The sequence below is a fragment of the Anabrus simplex genome, chromosome 4, assembly GCF_040414725.1.
Source record: "Anabrus simplex isolate iqAnaSimp1 chromosome 4, ASM4041472v1, whole genome shotgun sequence".
NCBI lineage: Eukaryota > Metazoa > Arthropoda > Insecta > Orthoptera > Tettigoniidae > Anabrus > Anabrus simplex.
In genome coordinates, this window is record NC_090268.1 from 279,358,786 (window position 1) to 279,375,379 (window position 16,594).

A 16,594-nucleotide genomic window follows, 5' to 3' on the forward strand; every position below is an offset into this window, starting at 1 on the left:
AGCAAGTTATTTCGCATATGTATCTTGTTTCTGGAATGACAAACCTGAATACTTTGTTCTGAAACGCGAGGCGGAACCTATGTTTTTCCACTAACGCTCCATTGGATTATAACGTACCCTTTGCCTAGTGGGAAATCCGCAGCGCCTTTACGCTTTGCAAGAACACGGCTTCCGAACCAGGTAAGGTCAATAACAAGATGTTGAAACACCCAGCGAAGACAGCCTATTTTATGTTCTTCGGGTGTTCAACCGAACCTGGATAGAGAGTGGGTTTCCGTCACAGTGGCTGGATGGATGGATGGAGTAGTAATTCTTCTCCTCAACCTGACAAAAGTCCTACGTATGCAGTAAGTTACGGGCCTATCTGTCGTCTGTGGAAACTAGTTGAGAAGGTGGTGAATCGACGATTTGTGCGGTGTTTGGAGAAAAGTGGACTTTTGTTTGAGTACCATTGTGGTTTACGAGCTGCTCGCTCCACCACTGATAACTTGGTATGCCTGGAGAGTTCCATCCAGGACGCGTTTTCCCGAAATCAGCATTTGGTGGCTGTTTACTTTGATAGCGATATGTCATCATTTCGGTCGTGCATCAGTGGTTCGAGGGCAGAAGTTAAATTAGGTTGTGCGTTCATTGTTGATAATAAGATGTTTACTTTTTCTCTGCCAGAAATCTGTAGTGAGTACACAGCAGAACTTCATGCTATCCTTGAAGCTCTGCGGTACGCGCTGTCCGATGAAAGTCAGCACTTTCTGCTTTGTACTGACTCCTTGAGCTAGTTACAATCTATTGATGCATGTTTACCGCGGCAGCCTATGGAGAAGCGGATCTAGGACCTTCTGTGTGGATGGTAGAGAATTAGCACCAGAATTTCGTTTTTGTGGCTTCCAAGCCACATTTTTGTAGTGGGAAACGAGTTAGGTGACAGGGCTGCCAAAGGAGATGGTCACATTGACCCCGTTTCTCTGCAAGTTTCCAGCTTATGATATTCGTTCTCAGCAGAGACATTTGATAAAATCCCGTTGTGAAATGGAGCGATAGACCACCCCTACTTCAAGTAAGCTGAAAGCGATTAAAGGAACTACGAGGGACTGGAAGACATCCCTTTGTGTTTCTCGGAGAGATACAGTGGTATTATGTTGTCTTCCAATCGGCTATGGTATAGTACCTCATTCCTGTTTACCTAAGGGAGAAGCCCCCCACTGTGTACGTTCGACGGTCATGGCGGTCATCTCACCGTAGTACACATTCTTACGGCGTGCACGGACCTGGCCGATCTGTGCCGTAGTCTGAAATTTCCGAGTGCATCTTCCTCACTTTACGAGATGGCGAGCAATCAGTAGACCTTGCCATCCGTTTTATTAGGGTAAGTGGCCTGCTTTTCGTGATCAAGGGTCAATTCTCTATTTGTTTTCAATTTTTCATTGTTAACTGCGTTTTTATTCTATTAGCTCTGTTTTAGTCTGATTTTTTGTATTGTTACAGTTTTTACCTTTAATTTGAATGAAATATATAACTGACTGGGTTGGAGGGGCCCTGTTCGTTGTCTTTGTGCATTCATGTGTGGTTGGATGTTTGATTTCCTAAAACTAACAGCATTAGTGGCATGTGATCGTGATCGCTGCTGTCAACGGGTGCTCTCTCCCACAGCAGATCGTCATTCGCGACTGGGGATTTTTATGTTCATTCTCTTCGTCCATTCTTATGTAGTATAATAAGGATGTATAATATGTATGGGGTATGCAACATATACTATCATTATGTAACATTTAAGGAATTGGAATACCTTTGGATTTTTGTTTCTTAATGTTTGTTTGTCTTTTGTTAGTTTGTGTGTTTTGTAGTAAGTTCAAATCTAACTCTATGTAATATTTCAGTTTACAATAAATCAATACGCTCTCCCCAGTTGGTGGTCATCCTTGACTGGAAGAGAATTGTATTCATTCATTCATTCATTCAGAAATATATTATTTAGTTTCAAAGTCAATGCCTTATTCCATTTTGGTACATTTAATCTCTTTTTAAATCACTTATGAGGAAATAAGGCATTGCGAATCAGATCCACTGATTATTTTAAATTGATAATAATTTTGTTCACATTATTATTTTAAATTTTAGTCAATGGTTAAATTTTAATTATTATTATGTTTATTTTTATCTCGTACCATTAGGAGCCGATGACCTAGATATTAGAACCCTTTAAACAACCATCATCATCATTATCATAATCGTCATAGTACACCGTAAAGCGTATGCTTAAAACTGATATCAAAATAATGCCGTCTAATATCAAATGCTCTCCAAAAACCGCCTAATAGACTGGTATTTGACCTCAAAAAGCACAATACTTACACTAAGGGATTATACTTTGTGTCTTTCTTCTAGCACTTTGGTGCAGAAAGAGACTTAACTCATTATGAACACATGTATCTTTCATTTTTGTCTTAATCAGTTAATAGCTCAATTACCCCCAGGACCAACGAATTTCATCTCTCTTCCCCTTCTCTGATTAGCTATTTGGCTCAGCTATTTTTGTCACTGGACCTGTTTGTTCAAATATCTTACGAAACATCCAGTTTTCGTCAATTTATTATATTTTGTAAAATGTTTTAAAAAATTATTTGATTAAATATCTGACTGCACGCAACGGGCTCAATTCATAGTGTATGATCAAGGAATGTTGACCAAATCTCAAAGTACCTAATGAAGATGATAAAAATAATTGAGGCCGAGGAAGTCGAGTAGTTTAGTCACTGGTTTTCTCGTAATGATAACCGCCGTTCGAATCCTGGCCAAAGTATTTGGGACTTTTGAAATGCAAAAGCTACATTCCTGAGGTTCGGGTTCCAAGCAAAACTGGAGGTAGCATTCGCGTAGAATTACAAGCTCGCTTAGGATTAAAACCAACTGTATCTTTACTAACCCGTCTTTTAACAGACAAGCAATCGAAGGTACCAACATTATATTTTATGCTTTCTCTCTTCACGAATAACCTGCAACTGATGCAGTCAGTTAGGTAGTATTATGTTGCCCTTGTCCATAGGATAGTTGTTTTCTTATAAGGATTTCCTGTCAGTTAAATATAATTGGCTTAGTACCTAAAATATAATCGAAGTGTAATTTTGTCTTAACACATCTCGCTTTGTCCTTTGTGATAGATACTGTAAATGAAGATATAGGTTGAAAAGTGCTGACCATTATAAATTGCTTGAGTTTCTCTGTTGCAGTGTTCCTAGTGGTTATTTGTCAGCTTTTTCCAGTATGGAGCCGAAGAAAACATTACCACCCACATCCCCCACCTCCGCCACCTCCTCCACCATCCCCTTACAGGCATTACCCTCCACCACCACCACCACCACCACCACCACCACCACCACCGCCACCCCCACCCCCACATAAATACCCACCACTACCACATCCCTATTACCCTCCATATCCACCGCCTCCACCACCACCACCACCACCACCACCACCACCACCACCACCGCATCTCTATTACCGTCCACCACCACCCCGCCACCCACCGCCACCTCCTCCACCACCACCGCCACGTCCACGACACATAAAATATCTACTAACAATCAAGCATCCGCCTCTTCTTGCTCATCCACCTCCACATCCTCCCGCACATCCCCCACCTCATCCTCCTCCACCCCCTCCTCCACATCCACCCCCTCCTCCTCCGCACCCCCCTCCATACCGACCACCACGTCCACACCGCCATCGTCCTCCACCGCCACATCCTCCTCCCCCACATCATCCTCTATACCCTCCTCCACCCCCACCCCCTCACCCTCCTCCACCCCCACCCCCTCATCCTCCATACCCTCCACCGCATCCACACCACCATCCTCCTCCACCGCCACCCCCTCCTCCTCCCCCGCATCCTCATCTATACCCCCCACCACATCCACCTCCTCACCCTCCTCCACCCCCACCCCCTCCTCCTCCACATCCTCCTCCATACCCTCCTCCACATCCACCCCCTCCTCCTCCGCATCGTCCTGCATACCCTCCACCACATCCTCCTCCACCGCCTCCCCCTCCTCCTCCGCATCCTCCTCCATACCCTCCACCACATCCTCCTCCATACCCTCCACCACATCCTCCTCCATACCCTCCACCACATCCACCCCCTCATCCTCCTCCACCCCATCATCCTCCTCCGCATCCTCCTCCATGCCCTCCACCACATCCACCCCGTCATCCTCCTCCACCTCCACCTCCTCCGCATCCTCATCCATATCCTCCACCACATCCACCCCATCCTCCTCCACCGCCACCCCCTCCTCCTCCACATCCTCCTCTATACCCTCCACCACATCCACCCCCTCATCCTCCTCCACCCCCTCATCCTCCTCCACCCCCTCATCCTCCTCCGCATCCTCCTCCATGCCCTCCACCACATCCACCCCGTCATCCTCCTCCACCTCCACCTCCTCCGCATCCTCATCCATACCCTCCACCACATCCACCCCCTCATCCTCCTCCACCCCCTCCTCCTCCACATCCTCCTCTATACCCTCCACCACATCCACCCCCTCATCCTCCTCCACCGCCACCCCCTCCTCCTCCACATCCTCCTCTATACCCTCCACCACATCCACCCCCTCATCATCCTCCACCCCCACCCGCTCATCCTCTGCCTCATAAACCCCTCGCACTTCCCCTACCTCCTCATACAGTGCCAGTGATAGTTCTCCTGCCAAAGAAGTGCCCAGATCTGTGTCCATTGACATATAACCCAGTGTGTGCTGCCAGTGCTACTCACCCTATGAGGACTTTCCAAAACCCGTGTCTGTTGAAGCTCTACAACTGCAAGCACGATCAAAGTGAGTTCAATTTCAGAAAATAATATCATACCTATGAAAATATATTATTCCGAAAAGTCAAGAACAGTTCCATGTAAAATAAACCTGCCAACCTTAAAGTGTGTTACTCGAGTCTTTCAAAATGGTCACTCTCGCAGTCAACACATCACTGCCACGGGCTCTGTAGATTTTCGAAGCAATCATAGAAATCACCACTTCACTTAAAATTCAGTACTCTCTTCATCTGAGAGAAAAAGTAGCACGTGTTGGGAGTTTCTAAATCAGCATCTACTAGCCCTCTGCACTGGAAAAATCCACTGTTTCTTTAAAAATACGTTCATATAATAAGGCTCGATGTAAGTAGACTTGTGGTTTCAGTGCCGTCCTTCGAATGTTAAACACTAAATTTAACACTCAAGCACTACTTCATTTCTGTCTTTGCTACCAACAATAATCAGCTATGCACCCCCTCCTACCAAGCGAGAACTGCCCTGGAGCCAACTTCAGATGCGCAAGAAAAGGAACAGTTTCTTCAGTAAGTTTTTAAGGACAGGGCCAAGCATCTACACGTCCAGGCAAGCAACTCAATGTTGAAGACATCCTAGGGATACGAGCTACGTTTAGGTAAAAGAATATAATGAAATATGAAAGTCCGCCTCTGTGGTGTAATGGTTAGTGTGATTAGCTGCCACCCCCGGAGGCCCGGGTTCGATTCCCGGCTCTGCCACGAAATTTGAAAAGTGGTACAAGGTCTGGAACGGGGTCCACTCAGCCTTGGGAGGTAAATTGAGTAGAGGTGGGTTCGATTCCCACCTCAGCCACCCTGGAAGTGGTTTTCCGTGTTTTCCCACTTCTCCTCCTGGCAAATGCCGGGATGGTACCTAACTTAAGGCCACGGCCGCTTCCGTCCCACTTCCTTGTCTATCCCTTCCAATCTTCCATCCCCCACAAGGCCCCTGTTCAGCATAGCAGGTGAGGCCGCCTGGGCGAGGTACTGGTTATCCTCCCCAGTTGTATCCCCCGACCCAAAGTCTGAAGCTCCAGGACACTGCCCTTGAAGTCGTAGAGGTGGGATCCCTCGCTGAGTCCGAGGGAAAAACCGACCCTGGCCGCAATCTCCTCAATTCTAATCACGTAGGCTGAGTGGACGTCTAACCAGCCCTCAAGTCGAGAGAAAAATCCCTGACCCACACCACGGGGCCGGCGTGTAAGTATGAATACAGCATGATAAAGAAGAAACATCTTCTCATAAATGTAATCGAATATCAACAGCTAGCTGAATGTGTCTGCACTACGAATGTTTTTTTTTTTCTTTTCTGATAGCCGCAATACAGAGAAAGCCACGGAAAGTGATGTGAACCTAATTAAGCAGGCTGAAACTTAACTGTCATAGCAGTCCTCGAACTACCGCTCCGCAACATTGCCCATTTTTTCATGATTTTATTCTCATAGAGGATTATCACCTACGGGTAAGGGTGGTGGAATACATCCACAGTATGTCGCAGAATCGCGATCTAGAGGGACTCTCAACTTAGGAACGTGGGGTGGTTGCTACGGTTCTCCTTCGCATTGCTTCCACTTAGTTGTGGCCGACTCCCAACTATCACCAATCCTATCCACCTTCCCTTGGTCAACTCTTGTTGTTTTTTGACCCCGACGGTGTTAGGTTTGCAAAGCCTGGGGAGTCTTTCATTTTTCACGCTCTTCGTAGCCGTTCCCTCTTCATAATTCGAAGTGTCCGACCTCTTCCAGTTTTCCTCTGATTAGTATTAATAGAGAAAGACTAGCAAATGTACCCGTGCTTCGCTACGGTAATCTACATTGTATACGGATATCGACGTAAATACTGTGCGTGCAGTAAATAAGATGGTTCTAAAATTGCATGTCTCTTAGCCTTATCCGAGAAATAGCATGAGGAGGTCCCCATACGTTGTTTCCAATGTAAAGTGAGAGTTGCTGAGTTGTGATGATAACGGCAGGCTCACTTGCCTACTGCCATTCACAATCGAGTTGGCAAGTTTAGATTATAATTGCAGGCCCCATAGCCTACTGCGTGGTCACAATCGATTTGGGGAGTTCTAGTTACAATGGCAGACCCATTTTCGATTTTCAGACAGATTACAGTTGAGGAGTTTTTATTATAATAGCAGGAAACTTCCCTACCACCAGTAAAAATTGAGTTGTGCTGTTATCATTATAATGACAGGCCCTTTTTATTGCTGCCAGCCAGCTTGCTGCCAGTCACACAGAATTAGTGAGTTTCCATGAAAATAGCAGGCCACTATGCCTAATGCTAGTCAAATTTTAGATTGGAACATTTGTTTATAGTAGCGGGCACCCTGGCCTAGAGCCAAACACAATAGGGTAGGGGACTTTCGAAAAAAACTGCATGATCCCTTGCCTTCTGCAAGACAAACCGAGAAGTGAATTATTCATTAAAATGGTTGGCCCTCCTTACTAATGCCAGTTACACAGGAGTTGGAGAAGGACCCCATTCCTACTGCCAACAGTCAAAGTCGGTGTAGGGAGTACTGATTACAAGAGCAGACACACCATTTCTCGATCGCTACAAATCGACATCAATGAATGTATATAGATGGACATACGAAAGTATATGCATGTTTACAATATTGCAGACCTTCATTTACAGATTAACTGCTGCTAAACGGTGCGTCATATTGTCAAAGGATTTGTACCGTAAGGCGCAGTATTTAGCGATCTAAATGGCTGGTCCTATGATATTTTCTCGCATCTCATCTACTCATGGGTTAGATTGAGTCGAAGAAGTTGAATAGGTTGAATTTTGTGTACGATTATCTTACATTGCATTACTTTTCGGATAATTATGTGACATAGCATTTGGCTCACATATGGGTACTGGGTGGGCCAATGTTCGCGTAGATTTTGATCATACTATCTTTCCTGTAAGTGATTGAAAGTATGAATTATATAGGTAAAGAGTCCAAATTTACTTAAAATCGAGAAATAGAGACGAATCTAACGTATAAGCGATACAGATACGACAAAAAGTCATAAGACCAAGGTTGAAGATCACTCCTAATTCAACGAAAATTGTGCCATCCGTTATGTCATAGGACTTCCCGTTTATCCTACGAAATACCTCGAAACGAAGGTCTGCACCATCATTAAAATTGCTTCCATATTTCGATATTCTTCGGGGATAAAAAATGAAAAAATTAAGATCTGTGAAGTTTTTCGTTCGTTACAGGCTGAAACGTATAATTTTGCCAAATTTCAATTTTATTGCTTGTCTGGCAGATTATGCTGTAATCTGGATTTTGGGTGAGGGGCTAAAAACATGACTTTCAGGAAATTAAACCAAAAAATATGCAAACGATCATTATTACCCCTCAAACGGGTATCTGTACGAAAATTTCACGAAAATAGTTAATGTACAGGCAAACACAGTCGTTACGATTTTATTTATATAGATAGATAAGGAATCTGCTCCACGTACAACACATTTTGGCTACGTCCGCTGGACTTAACCTGCAAAACCAACCGTTTATGTTATCTCACTTATTAATCATCATGTCGAAAATTTCACATGGGAACAAAAGTTTTAGAAATGGATTTCCATTTAGGATTGTAGATTTCGATTAATTTGGGATGTGCATATTTTGAGGAAGTGCAAAATCATGGTTCCGGTTTCGGATAAACCCCCAGTAAATTTAGGTATTCAGAAATAACATTGGCCCTAAAACCTACACAAGGACAGGTGGATTCTAAATATCATGTTTGGTAGAAATATATTCAGTAGTTCTCAAGTTATAAAAACTCATAAATCAAACCGACAAACAGATACCAAAGTAAAGAAATATGCAGATGGTCATTATTACAACTGAAACGGATAACTGTACGGGAATTCCGCGAAAATATCCAATGTATAGACAGACGGTCTTTGCGATTATATTTATACAGATGACAGATATGCATGGGCACGTTTGAAAGTGCAAACCTTCATTTCGAGATTTACTGCTCCTAAACGGTACATCATACCAACAAACGGTTTGCACCCCCAGACGTCCCTTTCATCGCTCTACACGTTTGGTGTTAAAACATTTTCTCGTATCTCACATATTTATGAGTTCGATTGAGTTACGATATTTGAATGGGGTAAAATTTGGGTACATTTTCATCATTATTTTTCACATACTTATGTGGAAGCTAGAATCATGAATTTGGGTTCGCATATAGCCATTGGTCGTGTCAATGTGCGTGCCAAATTCGATGACCCTACCTTTTCTATAAGTGTGTCAAATTAAATAATACACGTGTAAAAAGCACAACATTTACGAACCATCGAAATATACAGCCAAATCTACCCTATAAGGGAGAGAGAGAGAGATACGACAAAATATCACAGGACCAAAGTTGTAGACCACTCGAAATTGAACGGAGATCGTGCCATCCGTTTTGTGATAGGACTTGCCGTTTAGCCGCGAAATACCTCGAAACGAAGGTCTGCACCGTCATTAAATTGCCTATATTTCGATATTACTCGCCATAAAAAGTGAAATATTTAAAGATCTTGGAAGTTTTCCGTAGGTTACCGGCTAAAACGTATAAATTTGCTTAATTTCAATTTTTCAGCTCGTGTGGCAGATTGTGAGGCAATATTGATGTTGGGCGAGGGGGAGGGGTAAAATTTAGGACTCCCAGGAAACTATAGCTAAAAAATATGCAGGTCGTCATTATTACCCCTTAAACGGAAAGCTGTACGAAAATTTGTCCAAAATAGTCAGTGCACAGACACACGGTCCTTACGATATGATTTATCTAGATAGATAAGGAATCTGCTCCACATATAACACCTTTTGGGCTATGTCCGCTAGACTTAGCCTGAAAACCGACCTTTCATTATCTCCCTTATTAATCCTCCCGTTGAAAAATGCACATGAGAAAAAGAAATTAGAATTGGATTTCCAAACAGTTTGATCGATTTCCAGTTAGGTTGGTCTTGTACTTTAAATCTTGTGGGAGAGTAAAAATCGCCATTTCGGTCCCGTATAAAACCCCAATCCATTCCGCGAATTTGAAATGCTATAAACCTTAAAACCTACCCTTGGAGGGGTGGATGCTAAATATAAAGTTTGGTTCAAATATCTCAGTAGTTTTCAAGTTGTAAGAAATACGCTTTACGCGCACCCGCTCTTGCGTTAAGTCCGGTGGGACTTGTACCAAAAAAACGGTTCGTTAATGATATCTCCGTTATTAATCCTGGTATCGAAATGACGCACATGAGAAAAAAAGTTTAGAAATTAATTTTCATTAAGGCAAGTAGATTTCCATTAAGTTCGGTTGTGTATACTTTGAGGGAGTGCAAAATCACGGTTTCGGTTTCGTAAAAATCCCCACTCATTTCAGGGATTTAGAAACGATATTTGCGCTAAAACCTGCCCAAAGACAGGTGGATTCTAAATATGTAGTTTGGTGGATATATATCCAGTATTTTTCAAGTTATGGAAGGACAGAAAAACAGACAAACAGACAAACAGACAAACAAACAGACAGACACCACAGCTAAAAATTATGCAGATGGTCATTATTACACCTGAAACGGATAACTGTACGGAAATTACGCCAAAATAATCAATGTACAGACACACGGTCGTAACGATTTTATTTATATAGATTGCTCAGTTGTAGTTCTTGTGTACGCATAAAGTCATCAGCCCGAAGGTTGGGTGGATCATCAACACCTCCACCATCAGCTGTCATAGATGGCCTAGGCATCATTGAAGAAGCATAATAATGAAATGAGGAGTGAGGTAGTTTCCCGTTCCTTTCCTCACTGAGTCAGAAGTTGCTATTACATAATATATCAGCCCACTGAAATGCACGCACCAACCGACCCGATGAGCAACATTTTCATACATTCCAAGCAGGGACTGGCTGCTTAAGGAACGGCATTACTAGCATCGCTCAAACTTCAGTCAGTTTTATATTATCTAAGCCAAGGATAAGACTGAGACAGATCAATGAAAGTAACAAAATTGCTCTAGCACATTCCAGAAGAAAACGACACTGTAAACACTAGGTCTCACCAGCAGAGGCATACCATCACTCTTATGGTGGTTGAATTTTTCAAAACGTTGCCTTAACTTTTACTTATGAACTTGATAGTTCTGAGATTTCGAGATTGGTGATGGAGTGTGTGTGTGTGAATGAACTTCATATTCTATAAACATACAACTTATTTAAAATGCCTTACGTGGTCTAGGGAATAAAGTACTTCTTTTCCTTTGTTTTCAGGTCTTCGTATAGTCGCACATGGGCCATGTAAATGCCATGGTTGTGATCCCACTCCTGTTACAGTCTAACTTGAAACGTAAGAAGAAGAAGAAGAAGCATACCTTTATTATTTAATTCACATACATATATCATTGTCTATATTGTACCAATTTCTATGAAAGTGTAAAATATATGTTTTAGTTAGTGACGTATTTTTTCCATTAAAACACACATTTTCTTTACCTATATACAGTTTTTTGTCAACACATTTTACAGTGGCAACAAATATGAAAATACAAACAATTATTTCGTGTGGCTATTTCTAGCCGGGTGCAGTCCTTGTAAGGCAGACCCTCCGATGAGGGTGGGCGGCATCTGCCATGTGTAGGTAACTGCGTGTTATTGTGGTGGAGGATAGTGTTAAGTGTGGTGTGTGAGTTTCAGGGATGTTGGGGACAGCACAAACACTCAGCCCCCGAGGCATTGGAATTAACCAATGAAGGTTAAAATCCCCGACCCGGCCGGGAGTCGAATCCGGGACCCTTTGAAGCGAAGGCCAGTACGCTGACAATTCAGCCAACGAGTCGGACAAACAATTCTGTAAAATAATATTATTAGTTCGGACAATATAGGCCATTAATAGGCGACCTGCGCGTCGTGATGAGGATGAAATGATGATGAAGACAACACATACACCAAGCCTCCATGCCAGCGAAATTAACCAATGATGGTTAAAATTCCCGACCCTCCTGGTAATCGAACCCGGGACCCCTGTGACCAAAGACCAGCACGCTAACCATTTAGCCATGGAGCCGGACATCTTTCCCGGTTATAATAAATAATGAATTCTTACCATTCCTGACTCATTACGACAAAGACAGCTTCATGATCACTTGTACCATCTATCGCTTCACTTTCTCTATAGAGCTCATTTGGGTTTTATTGCACCATGTCTAGAATATTTTTCCCTATAGTTGGTTCCATCACTTTCCGATTAATCTGTCCTTCCCATATTAACGTATTCACCATTTGGTTGTCATACTTTCTGCCGTTCGCTTTCCCTTCCCGGTAAACATTCGGTAGGTTCTGATCACCCGGTACAATAACGTTCCTTTCTGTGTCGGTCCGCACATAACTGATCGATCATCTTATCAAATAATTCCGCATCAACGTGAGTGCCAGGCTTGCAGGTCTGTACACCTCATAAACCTCAAGTTGCCTGTTATCTTTAGAGGTAAGTTTTACACCTAGAATTTCATATTTCTCATCCTTATTTTTTTTTCGTATTTTACTCATTCTCCCTTCACTAGTATGAATACTCCCCCTCCTATCGTTCCTAAACTGTCTCTGCGGTAAACACGCCAGTTCCGTGAGAAAAAGTCCGCATTACGCTATGAAAAGGAGCACAGAAAACTGTACCGTTACGTCATGGACGTCATGCACAGAAGAGATGTGAACACTGCAGGATCCTACACAGGTTTCCCGGAGATATATATTCTTCATTGTTTTCCATAATACAATAAATATGCATCAAGGGAATATATAAGCCTTTTGAACCACAGAAATTTCTAGTTTACTTAATATACTAAATCATTCCTCTCTCCGTGCTATGTGATTGGTCAGTTGCTGGTATTTTGAAAAGAAAGCTTTAGTTTGAATCCCCGCCCGCGGAAATGAGATTTTTTTGAAAGGGAAGCCACGTCCTTAAGATTTGGATTTCTCGAAAAATCGCTCGTCCTGTGACATTTGATAATGATGTTAATAATCACGTAAAATGTTAAACATTCTCATTGGATCTCTTCAGGAATTTTAATTCGTTAAGAAGTAAACGCTGAATCAGTGGCGTAACGTTAGAGCTTGCAAGGTCTGATGCAGGCGGGCCTAAGGGGCCCACAGACCTCCCAAGAAAAATTAAATGAATAAATAACTTTACTCTGCACGGGAAAGATGACATCGTAATGTGTTTGTAGAATGGGCAGAAAATGTTTTTTCTACGTGCCTGCCTCTTAGCCGTGGCCCCGGGTTCGTTTCCCGGCCAGGTTCTGAGGGATCTGAGGGCTGGTTCAAGGTCCACTCAGCCTGCGTGATTACAATTGAGGAGCCATCTAACGATGAGATGGCAGCCCCGGTCTAGAAATCCAAAAATAACTACAATACGACACCTCGTAATCTACATACCTTCGGGCTGAGCAGTGGTCGCCCGTTAGGCCATAACCCTTCGGGGCTGTTGCACCATGGGGTTTAGTTTTGGTTTGGTTTGGTGGTACCTTAAGTAAGATCACAGTCGATTCCTTTAGAATTCTAGCCCTTTCTTATCCCATCGTCGCCATAGGACCTAAAGATAACGTTGCGACGTAAAATAAATAGCAAAAATAAATATTCGTTATAGACCCTTATGCCTCTCAGCGTTCAGTCTGCAAGCCTCAGTGAATTAACTTAGCGCCCCCATAATATTCTACTTACAACTAGCCATGTGGTCACTTCTAATCATCAAATTAAAGACAGGCCCGTTATTCTCCTAGGTAACCTATCCTGCTCCATTCACCTCACATGACCCTACCACTAAATCCGGTTTTATACCAACAGCTACACCCACCGAGTGTATTCCCAACTTATGCTTTATCTTCTCACTTCGATTTTGTTCTTACCTATTTGTATCAGCAATTGTTCACACTACTTGCATTTCTGTTACATCTGAATATCTTCAATCCATCCACCTTTCACTTGTGTGCACTAAAGCCGGAATGAAAACAGACATGTTTTGCAACACCCCTGTGTGCGATTTAACTGTGTTGCTATCTTGGCCTGTCCTATGCAGACCGGAAAGACGACCCTTCGGATGTCTGTAATCATACAAATCCACATACCCCAACTCACATCAGGCAGAACGCCACGCTCAAAGAAGGCAGTATTTTTTTTTTTTTTTTGCTAGTTGCTTTACGTCGCACCGACACAGATAGGTCTTATGGCGACGATGGGATAGGAAAGGGATAGGAGTGGGAAGGAAGCGGCCGTGGCCTTAATTAAGGTACAGCCCCAGCATTTGCCTGGTATGAAAATGGGAAACCACGGAAAACCATTTTCAGGGCTGCCGACAGTGGGGTTCGAACCTACTATCTCCCGAATACTGGATACTGGCCGCACTTAAGCGACTGCAGCTATCGAGTTCGGTAAGGAGGCAGTATTTCAGTTGTAGTATTGGTATGGAAGCATTAGAGCCAGTGCCGGATTAAGGTGTTTGGGAGCCCTGGGCTATTTAAAAATGTGGGGCCCCTTCTTCGTAACATCACGTAAAACTAGCATACTAAAGTCGTTATAGAACTACTTCCACTTAAATTGATGAATGGGGAAGTGTTGAAATAGACTACAATTTTTCACGTTAATATTTCATAATGCGAAAAAAATTTACCTTTGTCTCATCATCACTATCAAATCGACATACAAAACAGAATTTACATTTTTTTGGCACCACTGGGATATTTTCTATCCATTTTAATAAGAACATTATAGTTGTAACTTACGAATGGTTCAATAATTAGAGGTGAACTGGAAGTTCTCTTCCTGATACAAATATATAGTATAGCATGCGCATTCCACCGTGCTTCCCTTGTACCCTCCCGCTCATTTCCTAGACCTCTCCCCCCCCCTCTTCCCCCTCTGCCCGTACTCGCAAGCTGCCAGATTTAAATTTTCGTTAACAATAACCTTTACAATAATTACAGTGCGTAAGTAGCGAGAATTCGTGTCGCCGGGCGATTGATTCTTGCAGTGATTAAATACTAACGCGGACAGCTGATAAGAAGGAAGGAAGGAAGGACGGAAGGAAGGAAGGAAGGAAGGAAGGAAGGAAGGAAGGAAGGAAGGAAGGAAGGAAGAGTGCGTGTTCGATATTTTGCGAGTGTAAATATTCATATACATGCACGAAGGTGGAGCAGCAGGCCTTTTTATACAATTTTAGGTTCGGCCAAGGGCCGGGGCCCCTTGGCACGTGGGGCCCGGGGCTGCAGCCTCTTTAGCCCCTCCTTTAATCCGGCCCTGATTAGAGCTGTGTTCTTAGCAGTGTAGTGAGCATCTAGGATGGCACGTCGTACAATGTCGACCTGTTATCGTCCACGCATAATCACATTATGTCAAGAAGGATGGAGTCGTCTCCGAAAACCGTGAAAAGTAATTAGACGTTAGAGGGACGTAAACCAATAACATTGATGTTATTAAGAAGAATGGTCAAGAAAAGCAGTTTCTCGACGTGTGGGCCGTAATCAAAGTGATGTGGTTCGAACAGATGATGGTTGGTGGTGATGATTATTGTTTTAACAAGAAGTACAACTGGGCACCCACACTCTATGTGGTACAGCGAGACAGGAGCCGTTGATGACTTGCCTCGCAAGGACTACGACAGCAGTCGATGACCGTTACCTTCCAATTTAAGGTCTAGGAAACCTTAAACATTTTAGAATAGAATAGAAACCGAGCTCGATAGCTGCAGTCGCTTAAGTGCAGGCAGTATCCAGTAATCGGGAGATAGTGGGTTCGAGCCCCACTGTCGACAGCCCTGAAGATGATTTTCCGTGGTTTCCCATGTTCACACCAGGCAAATGCCGGGACTGTACCTTAATTAAGGCCACGACCGCTTCCTTCCACTTCCTAGACATTTCCTATACCATCGTCATCATAAGACCTATCTGTGTCGGTGCGACGTAAAGCAAATAGCAAAAAAAGAAAAAGAAGAAGAAGAAGAATAGAATAGAATAGAATAGAATAGAATAGAATAGAATAGAATAGAATAGGATACTCTCGTCCCTTGGTTCCGGATCGCCTGGATCTGAGGAGAGAGTAATCATTTATTGCAATCAAATTAATTGTTACATGCATACTTTTTTTATTTCAATTAATTTATAATAATAATAATAATAATAATAATAATAATAATAATAATAATAATAATAATAATAATAATAATAATAATAATAATAATAATGTTATTTTACTTTACGTCCCAATAACTACTTTTACGGTTTTCGGAGACGCCGAGGAGCAGGAATTTAGTCCCTCAGGAGTTCTTTTACGTGCCAGTAAATCTACCGAGACGAGGCTGACGTATTTGAGCACCTTCAAATACCACCGGACTGAACCAGGATCGAACCTGCCAAGTTGGGGTCAGAAGGCCAGCGCCTCAACCGTCTGAGCCATTCTGCCCGGCTATTAATTTATCTACTAGTACCTTAAAATTGCAATTACACCTAATCGCTATTTACGCCCAATCTCTAAATTGTAGTTTTTAAAAATGTACTAATTTTTTCCCTAGACATTAGCAGGATTATATCGTCGCTGTTCGGTCATAAGATCATATCTCACAATGCTCTTCCTATCCATTACTTTCCTTATGACTGGTCGCGCCTCCCAGGTACGTATGCATATGTAGTCCATCTGAACCATTTCCGTTGTGTTCATTTTAGTACGCTAACGTTAAAGAAAAATAAACCTTAAGTACTGTACATTATACTGTAGGAGTGCGTTAGTAAGTCATGCAA

General features: G+C 42.8%; 1 long non-coding RNA gene across 1 annotated transcript; it reads left to right on the forward strand.

Moving 5' to 3' along the window:
* Positions 1-4,537: 4,537 nt before the first annotated feature.
* On the forward strand, positions 4,538-11,271 carry LOC136872647 (uncharacterized). Its single transcript, XR_010859968.2, has 2 exons — positions 4,538-4,829; positions 11,085-11,271. It is a non-coding gene; the product is annotated as an uncharacterized lncRNA (long non-coding RNA).
* Positions 11,272-16,594: the final 5,323 nt, after the last annotated feature.